This window comes from Camellia sinensis, chromosome 6 (genome assembly GCF_055761805.1).
Source record: "Camellia sinensis isolate YWXY chromosome 6, ASM5576180v1, whole genome shotgun sequence".
Lineage (NCBI taxonomy): Eukaryota > Viridiplantae > Streptophyta > Magnoliopsida > Ericales > Theaceae > Camellia > Camellia sinensis.
The window spans coordinates 26,531,007-26,550,799 of NC_138966.1; the positions used below are offsets into that span (position 1 = coordinate 26,531,007).

The 19,793-nt window shown below is 33.7% G+C and overlaps 1 protein-coding gene and 1 long non-coding RNA gene across 11 annotated transcripts in view; one reads left to right on the forward strand and one right to left on the reverse strand.

The window, feature by feature from the left end:
- LOC114293268 (uncharacterized) lies at window positions 1-8,072 on the reverse strand. Of its 3 annotated transcripts, XR_014332083.1 has the most exons (4): window positions 7,797-8,072; window positions 3,232-3,299; window positions 651-808; window positions 1-217 (listed from the first exon to the last, which is right to left on the reverse strand). It is a non-coding gene; the product is annotated as an uncharacterized LOC114293268 (long non-coding RNA). The 3 variants fall into 3 exon arrangements; XR_003640016.2 differs by lacking the exon at window positions 3,232-3,299 and having other exon boundaries at window positions 7,797-8,027; XR_014332082.1 differs by lacking the exons at window positions 3,232-3,299; window positions 7,797-8,072 and adding an exon at window positions 2,336-3,186.
- The window catches only part of LOC114293266 (uncharacterized), a 25,884-nt gene continuing 12,309 nt past the window's right edge, over window positions 6,219-19,793 (forward strand). For all 8 annotated transcript variants that reach the window (XR_014332076.1, XR_014332077.1, XR_014332081.1 and 5 more), the window contains exon 1: window positions 6,219-6,457. The gene's annotated coding sequence lies outside the window, so the exon portion shown is untranslated. The remainder of the gene's footprint in view (window positions 6,458-19,793) is intronic.

A 19,793-nucleotide genomic window follows, 5' to 3' on the forward strand; every position in this document is an offset into this window, starting at 1 on the left:
GATTTCAAAAGTATCATTTCCAATTTATAAGGTTAGTGTCATAAGCATTGTTTGTAACATTCAACTATTCAATAAACAGATTGTAATTGGAGTTATATCTATCTACATAACAAAACAACTAAACTCATCGCATCTTTTTCTCAAGGACTTCATTGAAATGGCATTCAAAATCTAGTAGAGAGCTCGCAAGTTTCAAATCGACACAAGCTTGCAGAACCTGCATAGAATAGGCCAAACTCTCAAATAGATTACCAATTAAAAATTATCCAATGACAGATTAATTTAATAGATTGTAATTTAATGTGCCAATTGTAGTATCTGCAACAATCACACATAAATCTCAGTACACAAAGCCGTCCAAAATTCACTATCACTATTCAAAAGTTAACAAAGATTAAACTAAAATCCAACCCCGTGTTAGGCACAAAAAAGCAATTACTAACAATTAAACATTTAACCACTCTTCTTACCAAAAAAACAAAAAACCCTATCACTCCTTAAATATCACAAGATCAAACTGCTGATAACTGAAAAGCAATAAACACAAACCATAGGCAAATCATATACCAGTCAAATTATAATATAACAATCTATGGTCAAAAAATTAAACTCACTGTATAGAGTTAACAAGCGTTAGCATTGGAACTCACACTGCTATAAGGGTAGAGGGTTCTTGAAAATTTCAGTATACGTATCAATCCACCATTGTAGGTGTGCTGTTAATGTGGTAGAATGCGCACAAGCAGTCACCTGCTGTGCTACTTGATGCTCACTAGACTTGCATGCCCGGTCTTGTTAGTGGAGTTACCTAGAATCGACCAACAACATAGACATGTTCATTCAATCCACGGTCAACACAGAGACTACAATTTTTACCACAAAAATGCTATCAATAAGAAATGCAGATCTGTAGGGTCCTATACACTTTCATAAACATGTTCATTCAATTATCAGAGGACAATGCAGAAATGCACAGTTTCTTAAAACCCGAGATGTTTATGTGTATAAATTTATTTAAAAAACAGTAATCTAATTCTGAAGAGAAAATCACTTTTAATGATGATGTGCATAAATATTCATTGAAGTTGGTAATTGTTTCTATTATAGCCAATCAACTCATATTGTAGTTCAAAAGCACTCTAATTTATATTATAAAGACTATTGCATTTGCCTCCTTGTCATTAGTTGCACATCATCTCCTGCAAAATAACACACCCATATACTTAAATGTACACTCACATCCATGACAACCACAAGTATAGACTAGGCCTGTAAATGGATCGGATTTGTTAAAACTCCAACCCCACCTACAAAACCACGGCTCACCAATATCGGCCCAAGATTTTTGAGACCACAGCCTAAACATCAAAATGAGTCCTCATCTTCTTAGGCTTTTGAAAATTTGGAACCTTTGGTAGCAAGAATTTTTGAGATTTTCTTAATGATTTTCAGTGATAGTTTGTGAGGCAATCTTTCACAAAACTGACTTTCAAGTTTAATGTATCTTTCTTGCAAGGGCTTTCTGACTTTCTCTCAATCTAAATTCATGATCTAAAAATAGAGCCTAAGACTACATCTAACCCTTGTTGTTCTCTAGATAAATATTCAAGAAAAGAAAAACAAAAAACAAGATTTTAGCCTGAACTTGTGCTAGGCAACATGAAATGGATTTTTTAAAAAAAAAAAAACAAAACAAAACATGAAATGGATAAAGCTTTGGTAAAATCTAGAACTATTAGGCAGCAGTTGTTCATCCAATGGCTAGTTGCTAGAGCAGTCACCAAAAGGCATAGTATAAGAAATGGTTAGGTACTAGCCTGAAATTACAGATTAGAACCAGTAAAAAATCCCCAGTGAGGTCTGATAGATGAATGAGGATATTAGGATGATGTGCCTAATGCCTCTGCAATACCACTACGGCTCCACTCTCCACAAAATAGGATATTGTAGAACTTTCTTTCATATACAGTTTTCACTGTTCTCTCACATCCTCATTTTTAATCAAAATCTATTTTAATCTACTTGCAAAACATGTATCTTGCTTCTTCCCTAGCCTGTTCAAGATATTTTACCAAGCGAACCTAAAACAATAATTCACATATTGATACTACAAAAAGTTTTAAGAACTTCATAAATAGGCCTTTGAGCTTATACAATATACAATACATATGAGTTCTCTCTACCATCCTTGATTGCCTGAAGCTTAAAAACAAATAAAATTGAAAATTTCAAACCCCAATTAAATATCTAGGTAATAAAATAGATCCAAATTAACTAATGATTATTGCTAAAGCTTTAATGATGTTCAGAGTTATGAGGCAACGAAATAAGCTACCTCATGAATAAGGAAGTGCAAATTTAGCCCTCAAAATGTTGATCTTCAAACTCAACAGCAAATGAGTTTCATGATACAAAAGTTCATAAAAAAAATATAAAAAAAAAAGTCAAAAACAAGCAATAGCAGGAATTCTTTATCAGAAGATAACAACAGATCATGCCTGGAAGTAGAGGACAAGATTGGAATTGTGAAATATGTGTAGAGAAATGGAATAAAGATGAAAGATTCTGCCAGGGCAACCACCATATGCAAATAAAAATATAACAACATATAAACCTCAACATTCAAATATTCAGTGATCTACTCCCAACTGACCCAGGATTAGAAATAAGCAACAACAGGATGTCTTAGCTTCTTCAGAGGCGCAACAGTTGAAAATGAACAATTGACTATTAAATTAATCTCTCAATAAAACAGTAGATAAAATATTATGTGATGGCACACACATTAGTTTGCACATGATCAATTTATTTTTCCCCAGAGAAATAAGATTTTGAAACGTATGATTGAATTATCAAAATTTGAAAATTGATACATTTTATGAATTAAAAAGACTAACAGTTATGAGGCTTGAAAAAAAAAAAAATTTAATGGCATAACTACTCGTGTAATTACTATTGGGATATTTTTTTAAAAATCTAAAAAGTGAGACATCAACACTAACTTTAGCCTTTGTATAAATATATGCAAAGAGGAATTGGTAGAGTTAATGGGGGCAACATTTGTCTTCTTGATTAACACATTTATAAATTCCCACCGCCAAACTAGGAAACAAGTTTTGAAGCAAACCAATTTAAATTCCTAATCTACTCAACAGTGTTTATTTGACAAAAAAAAACTACCCCCCCCCCCCCAATTGATAGACAAAGCCGACCCTCTTTCTTGAAGTCTACCTGATGTCATTGGTGTAGTCCTGACAACAACACAACAAGGTACCACAAGTTTCAGTTTGTCATCCTTCCTGTGGAAAGATAGACAACTGTCACACAAACAGGATCAATGACTCAGTATAGTCATTTAAACTTCAGCTGAGAAAATTATGGCAAATAAGATAATACATGCTATTATAAGATAATTTTTGTTTTCACCAAACTAAACAGATTTTGAAAACTGCTCAACCAAACAGAGCCGTTGAATTATTATGATTAAGACTAAAAGACAAATCAGGAATTCAATATTACTTTCAAAATGAAGTAATTTTGAATCAAACACTCACAAATATAAATTTTGTGACAAATGCAAAACGAATCAAACACTCACAAATATAAATTTTGCATTTGTCTCTCTCTCCACAATTACGGCTATTTCATATCCATAATTACCAAATCTAACACTCACAAAAATGAATTTAAAACGAATCATATTATGATAATACATCATCAACACAAACACTGCACCAATAAATCGATTAATCACACTAGATGCTGAAATCAAAAACCAAATCAATGAGATTGAAATCGATTAATCGATCGACCTTGGATGCTGAAATCACAGTGGAGAGAGATGCTGTGTTATCCCTTAATTGTTGAAATCAATGAGATCAGAAGAACGCTACGATCAGTTTGTGCTCACAGCCATCAGGGATTCGATCGCGAGAGAGAGGGATTGAAATCAAAAAACCACCGAGAACAATGAAATTAGGGCTTCGATAGAGAGAGAGAGAGAGATTGGTGTGGAGAAGGAAATGAAGTCCCGACTATTGAAATTGAAAGAATGAAAATAAAATAAAATAATGTATGAGTTGAGTTTATTGGGGACGAATCAAAATTGTAGGCAAAAAGTCATTAACTCTTTTGCAACCAAATAATTTTGTCTTAAGAATATAATAATATGATTATTTTATTTTATTTTTAAATTCTTTCATTTTGTCTCTAAAAGTATAATTTTTACAGACAAATTATTTTTGTCTCTAAAAATTTGTCTTTAAAACCTTAATTTCTTGTAGTGCATAAATTTTATTGCATAAATAACACATATATTTTTTCTTAAAAACAAAAGTGTACATCTTGAACAACCATGAAAAATATATAATTGTTCAACCAAACACAAGATTGAAGACTTGGACATACCTTGGTACTCCACAACTTGAACTTTCTATAAATTTTCTTATTAGTGGTTTAGCACCTTATACATAAAAGTCCAATACAAACTCGTGATGTTATTCACGCCTTTTGATTTTAGAATAATGTTTGAGAGATATTGTCCCAACTTTTTAATTTGCTAAGTTGTTTGTAAGTTTGTTTTTTTTTTTTTTTTTTTTAATAGTTAAAATGAATCGTATGAAATACGATCTTGATATCAGTTTCATTGCCAAAAACAAGCCGTTTCTTTTTAAGGAGGATCAAATAAAAGCAGTTGCTTTGGTTTAAAAAAAAAAAAAACAAGGAGCTGATTTTATGGTGGAATTCAATTTCCAATGTGCCACCTTTTTGAAATTAACGGGGCTATAAATATCAATTAGCAAGGGAAAGTGTTTCGGAAATTAAAAAAAATAGAAAACATTCTATGGTTTTTGTACTTTTAATATGGAGAGTAGGTAGATATGAGAGAGAAGGGAGTGTGTGAAGATGGTAGGAAAGCACTTGAATTGTTGTCATTAGCTATTCTTTCAGTTGATGCTATGCTTTCTTCTTAGTTTTATGAACAACCTTAGTGGCTCTAATATTGTGTTCTCAATTGATATTAAAAGAAGGATTTATTTTTTTTTAAATTGAGCAAGATATTTAATTTCTTTGTCAAAACTAAAAATTTAATTTTTTTTTTTGCTTACGTTAAATTACATTACTGCTTATAAGCCAAAGATATAGAGATTCATAGGTCTCCATATATTTTTGTTTAGATATGTGATTGGCAAAGAAAGTTATGAGCCACAGTTATGAATTTCATATAAGACAACATTTTCTCTTTTTGAACTACATATCTACAAGACAACATTCAATTGTAGCCTATGTTTTATTCTCAAGCTCTACATCGAGTACAATTTCTTTGTTCATGAAACACTAATCCAGAATTTGATGATGTCAAGAAGTGTATTTTTTTCAAAATACTAATTTTACTCATACCCCCTTGCTTGCTCTGTCTCTCTCTCTCAATCTCAAATAAAACAGGTGACTTGAGCCAAACAATTAGCCCACAAAGAGGTTCCCAATTATAATAATTAAAAGATCAAATACAAATCTAACATTTTCAAGAGTTGAAAACAATACAAGGATAAGGTAAGGGTACCAATAAACATAAACAAATTGAATTTAAGATTCAAAACGATACATAATTGATTTTTGAGGAATAATTTAGAAGGTAAAAAGAAGTTTGGGGCGAAGTTAGCAAATTTTGTCTAATTATAAATGATAGTTTGAAAGTAGGGTAAAATTAATTCAAAATCAAATAATTTAAATATAAAATTGATATAATTAAAATGACAGTGATTAAATTAGTTTTTAAATAATAATTTGAAATTACATAAAATTTATATTTAGATTCTATCATTTAATTCATGAATTTTTTAAATATTTTTTTGGTTTCATGTTGCCTTTTAATAAGTATCACTAAGTATTGTTAGCATATGTTATAATTGACAGTGACATACATGACATATATAAATAAAATAAGTTCAATTGAATAAAAAAAAACACGTGGCATAAGAAGTTAATAAGACTATTTTATATAATAGTATAAATTTTAATTTTAATTTGTTTAAATAAAAAGCATTTTTAAAAAAATATTTTTTACATCAACAATGCTACGTAATTTAAATTTAAATTTATTCGAATAACTTAAGTTTTGACTCGTTGATTATTTGGCCAATCATCCGATAATAATTCGATCAACAAAAAGTGACAATCACATAAGTAAATGTTAAACCGAACATTGGACCTATCATAGATTTTGTCATTTCACATAACATTGCTGAAAAGATAAAGTCAAATGAAAAAGGTTTCTTTAGTCAAAGAAAAACGAATAGAAAAAGTCAAATAAAACAGGTTTCCTAGTCAAAGAAAAATCAATTTAAGATGGCATAAAACGTTTTCCGGTTTTTCCTTTTTCCAAAACCGGTAAACATTTTCGGAAGAAGGCGAGCTTCTTCGATCTCTTCGATTCACCACGCCTCTCCTCCCACCGGTATGTGCTTCTTCTTCTTCTTCTTCTTCTTCTTCTTCTTCTCTCTCTTACTGTTGTGATTTTTAAATTTTTTTGTTACATATCTATATGTTGTTGAGATATAATTGATTTCTATGGTTGGTTTTCTTTCGGATCTATATTTTTTTTCTTTACCTCTGTTAAACATGATTTCCTTTGGTTTTTGGGTTTGGTTCAGATGTATCAACAAACAATTGTTAGGTTTTTCCTGTAATTTGATTTTGGTTACATTATTTGACTTGAATTGATTTTATTTTATTTTTTAAATCTGCAATATCAATTTTGAAATGAATGGATCAAGTATGATGAAAATTGGGTTCTATTAGCTGAACTGGTAGATCTTAGGTATGTTTTTTGCTTGCATACTTGGTTCAATAAAGGGCAAGGTGAGCACAAAATTTCTATGAAAATTGGGGATGACAATGGCCCAATGAGTCAGCTTTCTCCTGTCTCCTGTCCCAGTCCTGACTTTAGGGCATTGAGGTGGGTACCCTTTTGGTTATGAATTTTATAATGAATAGAAACAAGAGGCACCAATAAGGTGGCTGAAGGAGAAATGCAGAATGAAGTAGCATGAGTTTAACAATGCCTCCTTACAACAGCAATGTAGTGTTTCCATGCTTATGAACTGACGTTGGACAAACAGCATCTAATTGGTTAATTTATTAGATTCTTCATATGGGTGTAAAATATCACCAATTAGGTTGAAATTTATTGATGGGTTGAGCTATTTTCTTTACATATTTGATGGTTAATTAGTCTGGAGTGTGTTAATGCTTTGTTAGCTAAAAATCTGGTGGTAATACATTTACAACACATTCTGGAAAGGTTTACCAAAGGGTGCTCTAGTTCAATGTTTTGAAAACCGGGCTGTTCATCGAACCGGGAAAGGGACCGGGTCACAGGTTAGTGGTTCAACCGTCGGGTCTACCGGAATTGAACCATGACATCATAAATATATTAAAAATATGTATGAAAATGGAAATAAATAAATAACAAAATAATAGAATTTTCAAATATCACTCACAAATTCACAATATATAAAATTGTAATTTGCAATAATAATGTGACATCTTATTTTAGAAGTCCAAAGAACACAATCTTGAAACTAAAAAGAAAAACAAAAAATAACGCAATAAATTACATCTTGCTGTACATATCAAGATATCACCATGTATATATATATATATATATAAAACAGTAGATGTTTAGAATTCCAAAGAAAATGTGATTCAGTGAGTGAGGTTTCAACAAATCAATTAAAGAGAGAACACTAGGATAAAATAAAGAGAACCCAATTGAAAAGGATGAAGACACACACCTTGAGGCAAAGCGAAGGTTGGCTAGATCTGCACACAAAAGGAGGCCCTCGCCAGAATCCTCACCGGAATCCTTCGCTGTTCTCTGTTTGCTGGAAGAATCGCTCGTCGTTTGTTGTTCACCGCGACAAACCGAAGAGAGAGAGAGAGAGAGAGAGAGGGAGGACCCCGTAAGTTCTGTTCTGTGTGCCCTAGAAATTTAGGATTTTTTGGGATTATTATACTTTGAGCAAACCCTGCTGGTCAGAACAACCTGGTACCGGTTCACCGGTTATTTTGGTTGAACCACCAATTCTAACAGTTTTTTCTTTTAAGGCCGGTTTTGACCATAGTCCGGTTTTAAAGGGTTGCCTGGACCGAAACTATGCCCGGTCATTGGTTCAACCGGCCGGTCCGGTCTGGTCCCCTAAACATTGCTCTAGTTCAAATTTGTTTTATTTTTTTGATTGGCGACTACTTTTGGATATGTGTGCCTAGCTAATTCTTCTAGATTTAAAATTAGCAATTAATATTTAGGGCATGATAAAATTTGAAAATGCAAATAAAAAATGTTTTTCTTGAAAATTGAGATACAGTCATGTTCAACAAAAATTACTTTGCTGAAAGGTTTGCATAAACACCTAAATTTCCTCTATTTTATGGTGAAAATTGACTAGTAAGAAACATGTCCCTTTTAACTGCTTATCTGAACTAATGGTTTGCATGAAGCTGATGGAACAAAGAGATGAAGATTAAAGCATGCCTTATAATTTTGTAGTGGAGAGAGCCAGAGTACAAGAGTATTTTTTCAGTGCTTGGTCTACTATGTTTTTCCTTCAATATCTAAGATAGGGTGCCGTAACCATCCATGTAATTGTCATATTTCTGCCTTTTTGATGCATTAAACCATATTTCAGCATATTGTTCATCCTGTTTTTGTCTTCTCATGGGGCATGGAGGTGTATGGGTATCCATGAAATATATAGATGATCATATATATAGTCGTACATCTAAAAATCACTTGGTTTAGTAGTAATGAAAAAGTGAATCCTGATCTTCCTCGTTGCTTTGAATCTATAGTAGTAATGTAAAAAGTAAATCTTGATCATCTTTGTTGTTTGTACGGAGGATTTTTGATTTATTGATTGTTCTTCCTGTTAATTTCAGTTTGCTTCATCATTGTTATGTTCTTTCAAAATTGATTAATAATATATATATATAAATATATATTGTGTGTACATTTGCTTTTGCATGTGCATATATGTGTCTATATATGTATACATATATATTAGGCACTCATGCATTTTTTTTTTTGGTGTGTTCATTGATCACAATTTTCATTGGTGCATAGAAATTGTTTTGAAAAGTTCTTTTGACAGTTGACCTTTTTCAGAAAATTTTTGTGAACACTGTTTTCTTAACTGCCACCCCAAGCATGTTTTCTGCATCATTCTCACTTTTCCCTTTTCCAGACATAAAACTGTCTTTAAAGGATGATACTAAACAGTTCTCCACCTTTCTTCAATAATTACCCTGAGCCTTTACTTGTAATTTGATTAGAACTATCTCAAATATCTGATTTGGATCCATTTTGTTTAATCTATTTTATATATTTGAATTCAAAGTGATGCACAAGAATTGTTGACCATTGTGAATTGTCTTGATCATTTTGTAGTGGTTTTTTTCTGTAGTGATTTTTTTTATATATATTTGAATTCAAATCACCTTTCTTTAGTGATTTTTTTTTCGAAGTTTAAGATTCAAACACAGGCAACTGGATCTGCTGTATGTTGTTCTGTTCTTCTGTAACCTCCCTCCCTCCCTCCACACTTTCCCAAGTTCCCAACCAAACAATGCTTCTCAATTTGAAGGAATATTATTAGAGACTTTCAGATAAAGGCGACTTATTTGAGATTCATTGTGAAAATTTTAGTTGATCCCTTGGATTAGTCGATCCAATTGGTCAAATGTCAAATTGTAGAAATTTAATGTATAAAGATAAATGATTGTATTATTGATTGTTGTATGTTCTAATGTTGTGTATATTACAAATGGTGAGTGGCTCATTATATAGGAGAGGGTGAGTGTAGTAGGTGAGGAGTAGGTGAGGAGTAGGTGGTGGTAGGTGATGGTAATTTGGTGGTAGGTGATGGTAAATGTTAACAGTCCCCCGCAAACTCAAGGAGGATAGAAACTAACCAACTTGAGTTTGGAGAGAGTAACAAAACAAGAAAAATACATAAAAATAAAAAAGGATAGGAGACACTGTATGGTCGTGTCAGACCGTTGTAGAAGACTGTATGGTTATGGCGGACCGTTGTAGAAAACAGTTTATGGGGTCATGTCGGACCGATGTAGAAGACAGTTTATGGGGTCATGTCGGACCGCTGTAGAAGACAGTTTACGGGGTCATGTCGGACCAATGTAGAAGACAGTTTATGGGGTCATGTCGGACCGTTGTAGCAGACAATGCTGTGACAGTTGTTGTGACAGTTTACGGAGTTTTGCTGGACCCTTGTAGAAACTAACCGGAATCAATGTCGGGACAGTTTACAGAGTCTTGTCGGACCCATGAAGGAGCTAACCGGAATCAATGTCGGGACAGTTTACAGAGTCTTGTCGGACCCTTATAGAAACTAACCGGAATCAATGTCGAGACAGTTTACAGAGTCTTGTCGGACCCTTGTAGAAACTAACTGGAATCAATGTCAGGACAGTTTATAGAGTCTTGTCGGACCCTTGTAGAAACTAACCGGAATCAATGTCGGGACAGTTTACAGAGTCTTGTCGGACCCTTAAAAAGTCGCACCCTCAAAAAGTGTGCCCAATCTGTCAAAAGGCGTGCCATCAAAAGGCGTGCCCATTCCATAAAAAGGTGTGCCGGACATGATGGCGAGGCACGTGAGTGCCTTGGCTGGCGCACCCGTTTGTCGTCTGGCGTCAAGTGGCGCGCGATACGCGTGGCTGCCTTGGCTATTTAACCAAGGTTGATGCTGAGGCTGAGGCAGACAAAAAACTTCTGAAAATCCTCTGAAAAAACTCTTCCTTTGCTGAGAGAGAAACTCTGTAATACTCTGTAACCAACCCGTCTCTGAAACACTTAGCAACATGGCCTCTTCTTCCCGTCCAGCTACCCAGAACATGGCCTCCTCTTCCCGTGGTCTGCTCACGCTCTTTCCAGAACTGAACGAGTCCACAAAAGAAATAACTGGTGCGGTGGCCAGTGAACCTCAACCAAACACCTCTGGTTTTGCTCCGTTGAACTTTCCGATGCGGTCGGTGGAGCAAAAAATGGCGGTGCAAACTGATATTGAGGCCAATCAGTATACTCTGAAGTCATGTGTGGAAACCATGACTGCGGTCACAAACTTGTCGCACCGGCTGCAGAGCAGGACAAATGAGGTGCAACAGTTAAACTCCCAGCTGGCTCTGCTCCAACGCATGTATAAGGATGCGCGAGCAGAGATAAGTGTGCTAAAGACAGAAAACAAGGAGCTGAAGCGGAAGGCCACCGTGATGTTCCGATTTGGAGGTCCACCATATGCTGTAGTAGAAGAGCAGGGAGGAGGCAACTTGCTTGGTGGTCTAGGAAGCACGGAGGCACCACCGTCAAGGGCCGCCCAAGACGAAGGCAAAAAGAAGAGACCGGCAGCAGAGTAGAGAAGAAAAATCCCACTGTGGGTGTGGTTGTTTTGTTTGTTTTGTAGTTTTTTTTTTTTTTTTTTTTTTTTTTTTTTTTTTGGTGTAAAATTATGATCAGGGCGAAGTCCCGATAGAAATAAAATGAGTGGATTGTGCAAATCCGAATGGCTGGAAGGTACAAGACTGAGCAGAAAAATGAGATGGAATGAATAGAAGGTTTTTTTTTTTTTGTTTTTTTGTTTTTTTTGTTTTTTTGTTTTTTTGTTTTTTTGTTTTTTTTTTTTTTTTTGTTTGTTTTAAAAGAAAAGATAAAAAGTTGAGGTTCAAGGAAAAGTTGGGCGGTGGAAAATATGTTAGAATGAAAAAGTGTATATAATAATAATAAGAAAAGTGAATTGGGTGGCCCGAGGAGGGTTCAGTCGCTAATAATAATAAGAAAATGAATTGGGTTGTAGAGAGAAGAATCTGAGAGAGATTTCTAAAGAATGGATTTTTTTTTTTTTTTGTTTTTTTTTTTTTTGATTAAATAAAATAAATAAAGGGAAAGTAGGGGTAGCTTGAATCAGCATGCGTTTTAAAAAATGAGTAGGTATGAATTAGAGTGGGTATGGGTTTGTACAAAATAAGAATAAAATAAATGATGGATTTTATATATATATACTGAGAGAGTGGGGAACAAGGGGAATAATGAGTAAAGAGAAAGGGACCAGAGAGAGAGGGAGTGGGTTGATTAAAAAAATATTTCAGCATAAAGTGCATGTGGGAGAGGAAATAATGGGACAGGAGGGTTGGGAGCAAAAAAGAAATAATGTGAGGAACATGTGAGAAGGCGTGGGTTTTGAGGAGAGAGAAAGAGGGCGGCGTGAGGGTTGCAAGTAGACCATGTATGACAGAGTGAGGGTTGCAAGTAGACCATGTATGACAGAGTGGATCACTTCCTTCAGCTCAGTGCATGTTGGTTCTGATAACTCAGCCACCTTCTCCGGTTGAAGTGACCTCAAGTAATCCAGCAAATCATTCTTTTCCTCTCCAACAAACTGTTGCATTTGAAGAGCTGCAGTTTTCCTCTTGACTTCATGCAGCTCCTTTTTTTTTTTTTTTTTTTTTTTTTTTTTTTTTTTTTTTTTACAGAAGACAAACGAGAATGCAAATTTAAAATGTATTGTTGAGCTTCAGGAGTGATTTCCCCAAGGCCTTCAACACCAATACTCTCAGATGCCTTATCACTTATTTTTTCTGATTTGGGCATCTCATCTTTTCTAGCCAAGTTGACCCTTCTCTCATAGTCAAGCAACATCCTTGGTGCTTCAAATCTGGAAGAACAGTTTCATTCCACATTAACTTCTTGCAAACATAGCATCATTTCAAGCTCTCTCTCGGTCTCTCATTTCTGCTGCTGCTACTGGAGCACAAGTGGATGAGGAAGAGGAAGAGATTGACGAGACTGGGGTGGAGCCACGTGACATTGATTTGGTGATGACACAGGCAGGTGTATCAAGGGGTAAAGCTGTCAAGGCTCTCAAGACTCACAATGGAGACATAGTCTGAAAGTATTTGGGCAATGATGGGAAGGTATGTGTAGAAAATAAACGGAATAGGTTGAGGTCCGGCGGGCGGCTAAGGTGAGGTTGCCGCCCGCCGGGGAAGCGAAAATATTAGGCTCTAAACCTGCTCTGATACCATGTAGAAATTTAATGTATAAAGATAAATGATTGTATTATTGATTGTTGTATGTTCTAATGTTGTGTATATTACAAATGGTGAGTGGCTCATTATATAGGAGAGGGTGAGTGTAGTAGGTGAGGAGTAGGTGAGGAGTAGGTGGTGGTAGGTGATGGTAATTTGGTGGTAGGTGATGGTAAATGTTAACACAAATTATCAAAAAGGAAAAAAAAAATCATTATGACCATTGTCCTGTGATCCTTAACTCTAATCCTTTCCCTTTTAAATGTACTTGACCTTTTAAATTTGAGACTGTGTACTCTCGACTCTAAAGTTTTTCATCTACCTAGAATTTACTCTGACCACTGCCCTAGTTCCCCTCTAAACGCACTAAACTCTTTTGAATTGAGATTGTGCGGCTTTCAAACCCTTCCCATATCCCTGTTGTCAAAAATAGTTGGCAAAATTGGAATACCCCTTTTGTTCTTGTGTGAGGATTTTGTTTGTTAGGTAACATTTGGAATAGGTATAGTTTTAACAAATCTTCCACAAAAAGAAAAGGCTTGCTGGTCTCAGGGAAAACTAATTACTTGCGCTTTAGACTTCAAATTATCTTGAGTAGACATTGGGGAAACTAATTGAGCTCAAAATTTCTAGTCTCTCTCTCTCTCTCTCTCTCTCTCTCTCCCTCTCATAGCAACCGTAGTTAGCTCATTCCCCATTTTAATTTCAATATGTAGGACTGATCAACTAGTTGTAGGTTGGAAACCGTGTTGGTAAAAAATTGGACTACACATTCTAAGAGAAACAACTTCTCTAGAGGTTTGGGGAAAAGGATATTGGATAATTATCCAAAGATCTTTTGCAAAACTGAGATTAGAAACTGCCCGGTCATGTCATCAACTGGAGGACACTCTGATGTTAATGTCAACAACAATTCTCTGACGACTACTCAATAACACAAATATTGAAAAAAAATTATTTAAAATTTTTATTTTTCTCGCTTTTTAAAATATATAATTATTAATTTAAAATTTGCTAATATATTTAAGGAGTCTAATTAGTTTTTGAGGAATAGTTTAGAGGGTAAAAAGAAGTTGGGGGCCAAGTTAGCAAATTTTGTTTAATTTTAAATGACAGTTGACAGTTGGGTAAAATTGATCCAAAATCAAATAATTTAGATATAAAATAGATATAATTGGAATGACAGTTATTAAATTAATTTTTAAATAATAATTTGAGAGTACAATAAAATTTTATCTTTAGATTCTACCATTTAGTTCATGGATTTTTTTTGTTTATATCTTTTTTGGTTTCATGTTCCCCTTTAGTAAATATCTCTAGTGTTGTTAACATATGTTATAATTTTAAACAAAAAAAAAAAAGAAGCCCATTTAATCTTTTGAGTAAATTACACTTACGTCCCCTAAAGATTGGTAAAAATACAATAACCTCACAAATTTGTTATAATGACGTTGGGTTCCTTTAAAATTTTAATTCACATACAATGAATTCCAATTTCATTAGTCATGGATGAAAAATTGATGCCATCATCTCTTTTACAATAAAATGTATACTTTACTTTGTTTATCTTTGTGTGTTCACACTATCTGCATTAGTGTAGGTTCCTTTAGCCTAATTAAAAGAGGTGTAATTATGCCAAGCTTGTGAGAGATACCATATTTTATCCAAACTTAGGGGAAGTCAGTATAATTTACCCTTATCTTTTTGTCACTTGTTTTAAGCATTTCATTTTTTGTTTTTACTATGACTTGTATCTTATCATTCAACTACCTACCATCTATCTTTAAATGTATCATTTTCCCTTCAACTCTCTAAAGATTTCTTTCTATATTCTTTTAAGGAGAATGATTCATCCCCACAAATTTCTCCTACAAAAGCACCCCGTCTGACATGGCGCTGTAGTCCCTCACTCTATAGCGGTGAATTCTTACCGATAAGAAATTGTTGACGGGATGCTTTTGTGGAAGAAATTTGTTGGAATGTAGCATTGCCCTTCTTTTAAGGGAATTGCTATTCAAGTACAAAAATTAGAATCACTTTTCAAATCCAATGATATGTCAATCAATTAGAATATCTAAGACAACACTCTTTCTCATATTTTCTCTAATGATCAACCAATAATCTCACTGACACATCATTGGGTTTAGAAAGTGGGTCTATAAAGTGGGCTTATATATCATTTTTCTTTTTCAAAAGCATTCTCTTATTGTATTCCACATATTTTTAGTATCATATTCCAAATTCTATGTTGTTTCTTTAAATGTTTTATTCTTAAACATTTATATTTTTCTTTCTTTTGGATTCTACTTACTACCTAATTGGTGGGTTTTAATATCTTTTCTAGATGGATGTTGCCCTTTAATGTAGATATATGCACCCCATCTCTATCCCATTAGATTGCACACATATAATCTTGGCCGTTAGAAAACTCTCTATTTTCATTAATCAAAATATGAACTTCCACCCCCATAGCTCTGAGACTTAAACTTTATTTATAATTAACCTACTTCTTGGAGAACAACAAACTAATAAAATAGGAAATAAAAATAAAAGCTTATAGAATATGAAAATTGCATCAAATCAAAGAAACTAAATAAATCTATACTAAATCACATATATAATATTTTAAAATTTCAATCTGCATCATTTTCCCCCGCTTGAAACAACTTGACTCGTCGGCACTTGTCTGCATCCACCTTTTATTTAAGATTGATTTTCTCAAATTTAAATTTTAAAGAACAATCTTCCAAAATAAAAGGAACAACTTTCTTTAATAAATTTAGTTCGTCTTCATTGAAGCCCAAATCTGAACGTTTCAAGCTCAAATTTGTAAAATTTTCATAAAATTTCTCTTCAAACAGATCATAGAAAATATTCTCCATATTGTAAATTGATTTTGAATTCTCCTTGAACTCATATGAACCAAATATGTGATCTGAATAATAATTTATCATATCAAAATATACTTTTGCCTCATACTTGATGTCCATATTGAATAAAAACAATTCAGCCCAATCAAGATCCAAGGAATTAAAGTAACCTGCATGAGACTTCATGTCTTGAACCTCTCCACAAAGAACTTGAAGAAAAATACCTTTCACATAAACTTCATCAAAATGAACACTAACACTTTTATGACTCTGATTCATGATCTCATCAGGTAAAATATAATCAATCATATTATTACCATCAATGAATGGTTCTTCATCAAAAATGGGTGGCTTACTCCAATCCACAATCGGATCCGGAATAATATTTGATGTGAATGGCCTCTCAAACGTAGCCATGACTCCCCTATCCCTTTCTTTTGGCCTTCTGAAAGGGCTAGTGGTAACGTCAACCAAAACCTCTTCCTCCTCCGGAGTACATAGGTTTATTGGACGTTTGCAAGGTCAATTCATAACAGTCAAGGCGACAACTTGGTTGGCCAATATTCCAAGCTCATCTTCAATCTTCAATCTGTTCCAATCTAATTTTTGACCGGGCATCTTGTGCAGTGCCATCTCTCTCATACATCTCTTTGACAGCGGCATATTGATCACATGGTGCTCCTCTTAGCGCCATGATCAAGACTCAAGCTTTCGCTCTGACACCAACTAATGCAAGAAAGCGTATTAGAAAGAAGGAAAGCAGAGCAAAAAAACAAGATCAAACCACGAACGAATTCAAGCTAGAGATACTCTCTCTACAAACGAATAATATTGATAAAACTCCCTATTTCCATCAATCAAATATAAACTTCCACCCCTATAGCTCTGAGGCTTACAACTTTATCTATAATTAACTTACTTCTTGGAGAACAAGAAACTAATAAAATAGGAAATAAAAATCAAAGCTAATAGAATATGAAAATTGCATCAAATCAAATTAAGAAACTAAATAAATATGCCTAACTAAGTATTAATTCTAAAATATAAAATAAAAATATATAATATTTTTAAATCTCAATCTGCCTAACTAAGTGTATGGACTTTGAAAGGTTTTTGGGTTGCTATTACCATCTACTATCATGATGGTAATAATCCGATTTATTATTGTGAAATCATCGTATCTATATGGATTGTTTTAGATTTTGATTGATTGTCAATTTCTTTAGTAAGCCCTAAATTTTTTAGGTACATAAAACTCTAATTTTGAAAACCCCTAATTTTTAAAACCTTTAGATCTTAATTTAAGCCTAAGTGAGTATTAATAGTTTGGGTGGCCAAGCATTAGATGCATCACTGTGAATAGCAGTAGCTTGGTCTATTTCTTTGAATTTGCTGTAGATTGATTGTTCCTCTATATCTAATTCTAAGTTTTTTGGTTATTGTCCAGTTAAGGGATTTTAATTTTTTTTGTTGAAAAATGATTCATCCACTGAATTTGAGTTTGCCTGAGTTGCTCGAATTTGTGCACGCCGGTCGATCGTTTGGATGACTGCCCAGACGACCACCCGGACGATTGGTGCAATCCTTGTCAACCGCGGCTGTCACTTTTGCTGTCGGATGACTGGCATGCACAAATTCGGGCGATTCGGGCAACCCAAAATTCGGTGGATGTAGCATTGCTCTTTTTTGTTATTGTCCAGTTAGGGATTTTAATTTTTTTGTTCCATTATGAAGGACGTTGGTCATGCTACTTGACTATTTCTTTCTTTTATCAGAGCTATTGTATCGATTGATGGTGTTATTGCTTTTTAGATATTATGAGGGCACTGATGTTTAACTATAAATCTGTGTTGCGGAGATTTGGTGTCAAATACATGCAGAAGAATCATTAAAAGAAACAGCCACAAACATGGCAATGGCATAACAGGGCACAAACACAACACATGCAAATCTGATTTTTTTGCACAAATATTCAACTTCAAGCAAGCATTTTCTACCCAAAAACAGAAAATGAAAACAGCGACAAAGAGGCTTATATAAGCACTGCAAATCTGAGTTTTATTCACTAAAATATTAGCTTTACTAAACTTCTTCACGTTTTCTGATACTAAAATAAGAGATCACTTTTTGCCTTTAGTTTTTTACAGCCCAAAAAGTTGAACATGTAGGAAATGTCCAACTTACGGTCAAAATCATTAGCTGACCTTTACCTTCTCTTTTTTTTTAATCATTGTTACCAGTTCTTTAGAGAACATTTGTGGCTTTGCTTGGCAATTTGGTTTAAAGCAGAAAAAAAATTTGGTGAGTTCTAGGGGGAAAAAAAAAGCTGACCTTTAATTTGGTTTATTGTTTGTTTCTTATGTGGAGTTTAGGGTGCTTTACATAACATATAAACACATTGGTAGTGTGAACTTCATCTTCTTATGTGGAGCTTTGGGTGTTTCATTAGCTTAAGTTGCATTATAACGCTACATTACTTTAAAATACCTTCTCTGTTCAAATTTCGTTGGAAAAGGAAATGATTTGGAACTGAAGCTTTTGTTTGATTTTGAAACTTTTATTTGATTTTACAAGTTATTTTCTTAAGTTAAAGGCCTACCGGTGGTTTTTTAGCTTATGTGATACTTTGTTTATCTGCTTCATTTCCTTATTTTTATTGATTGGGAAATTATATTATCTTTGCATTGTTCTCGACTTTGATATTGATTTTGAATATTGCTTTTGATTGTTAAGAGTGGATTTTTTTTTTTTTTTTGGGGTCTTATACATATACACTTAAGTCCTTTGGCTAACCTCTAACCCTCTATATATTTATGTGCTTCCCTTGGCAAATTTGATGTCGTCTTACAATCTAGGTAAACTTCTTTTGACCCTCAATTTCTTTCCATTTGTGATATCAACCAAACTCCAAGTCAAACAACAGACACAAGGTGTTCCAAAGATATTTTTCTCTACAATTTTTTTTTTCCTTTTCCTATAATGAATCTTGGTTTGTATTTTACATCTTCATAATAACTTTTCGTGATTTGTTTCAAAATATATTTTTGTCATATGGAGAAAATTATATTGTCATTTCAATTAATTCTTAGCCCTGAATGACAAATAGATCATGCGTTGTGGATGGGTTGCATGAAGGGTAGCATGGCTTATGCTTGGAAGGCATGACTAACATAGATTGACCCTGTTGTTAGCTTTTTTTGATTGAGTGTCTTGCCATGCATCTATGTGCAAGTTATGTAAATTTTCTTCTGTTTTGTTCTCATTTTTTTAAAACATTATATGGATTTTGTTGTCATGTGAAGCGTGTGTACTCCATTTGGTTTAGTTTTATTTGTACGTTGTGATACCTTCTTGATCATGCTAGATATGTAGATGTACACAATAATTAAATGGCTAATTATGAATGGAATCCGTATCCTCATTAGTTTTAGTTAGTTCGAGAAAAAATGCTAGAACTTTAATTTATTTCCCAAATTGTATACGGGATTCAAGTCTCAATACTGCTATATGACTTTCTTTGAAGATTCTTCAAATATATGTGCGAGTACTGATGAATTGTAGTTGATGGAGAAGTCATTCCATTTTTTGTTCTTGATTACTAATTTGGATGCTTCTAGCTGCTTGTCTAATTTCTTTCAACCATTCAAAATTTTCATAAAAGTAAAATAAGATGAAATAATATTATTTCAACTTTAGAAAAGTTGGAGTTTTGTTGGTAATGTGGTGGCCGGTTCGATTGGTTATCAAACGACAATTATGAATTCTCTAATAAAAAATAAATTGTACATATATGCACCAACATAAAATAACTATTTGCCTCTT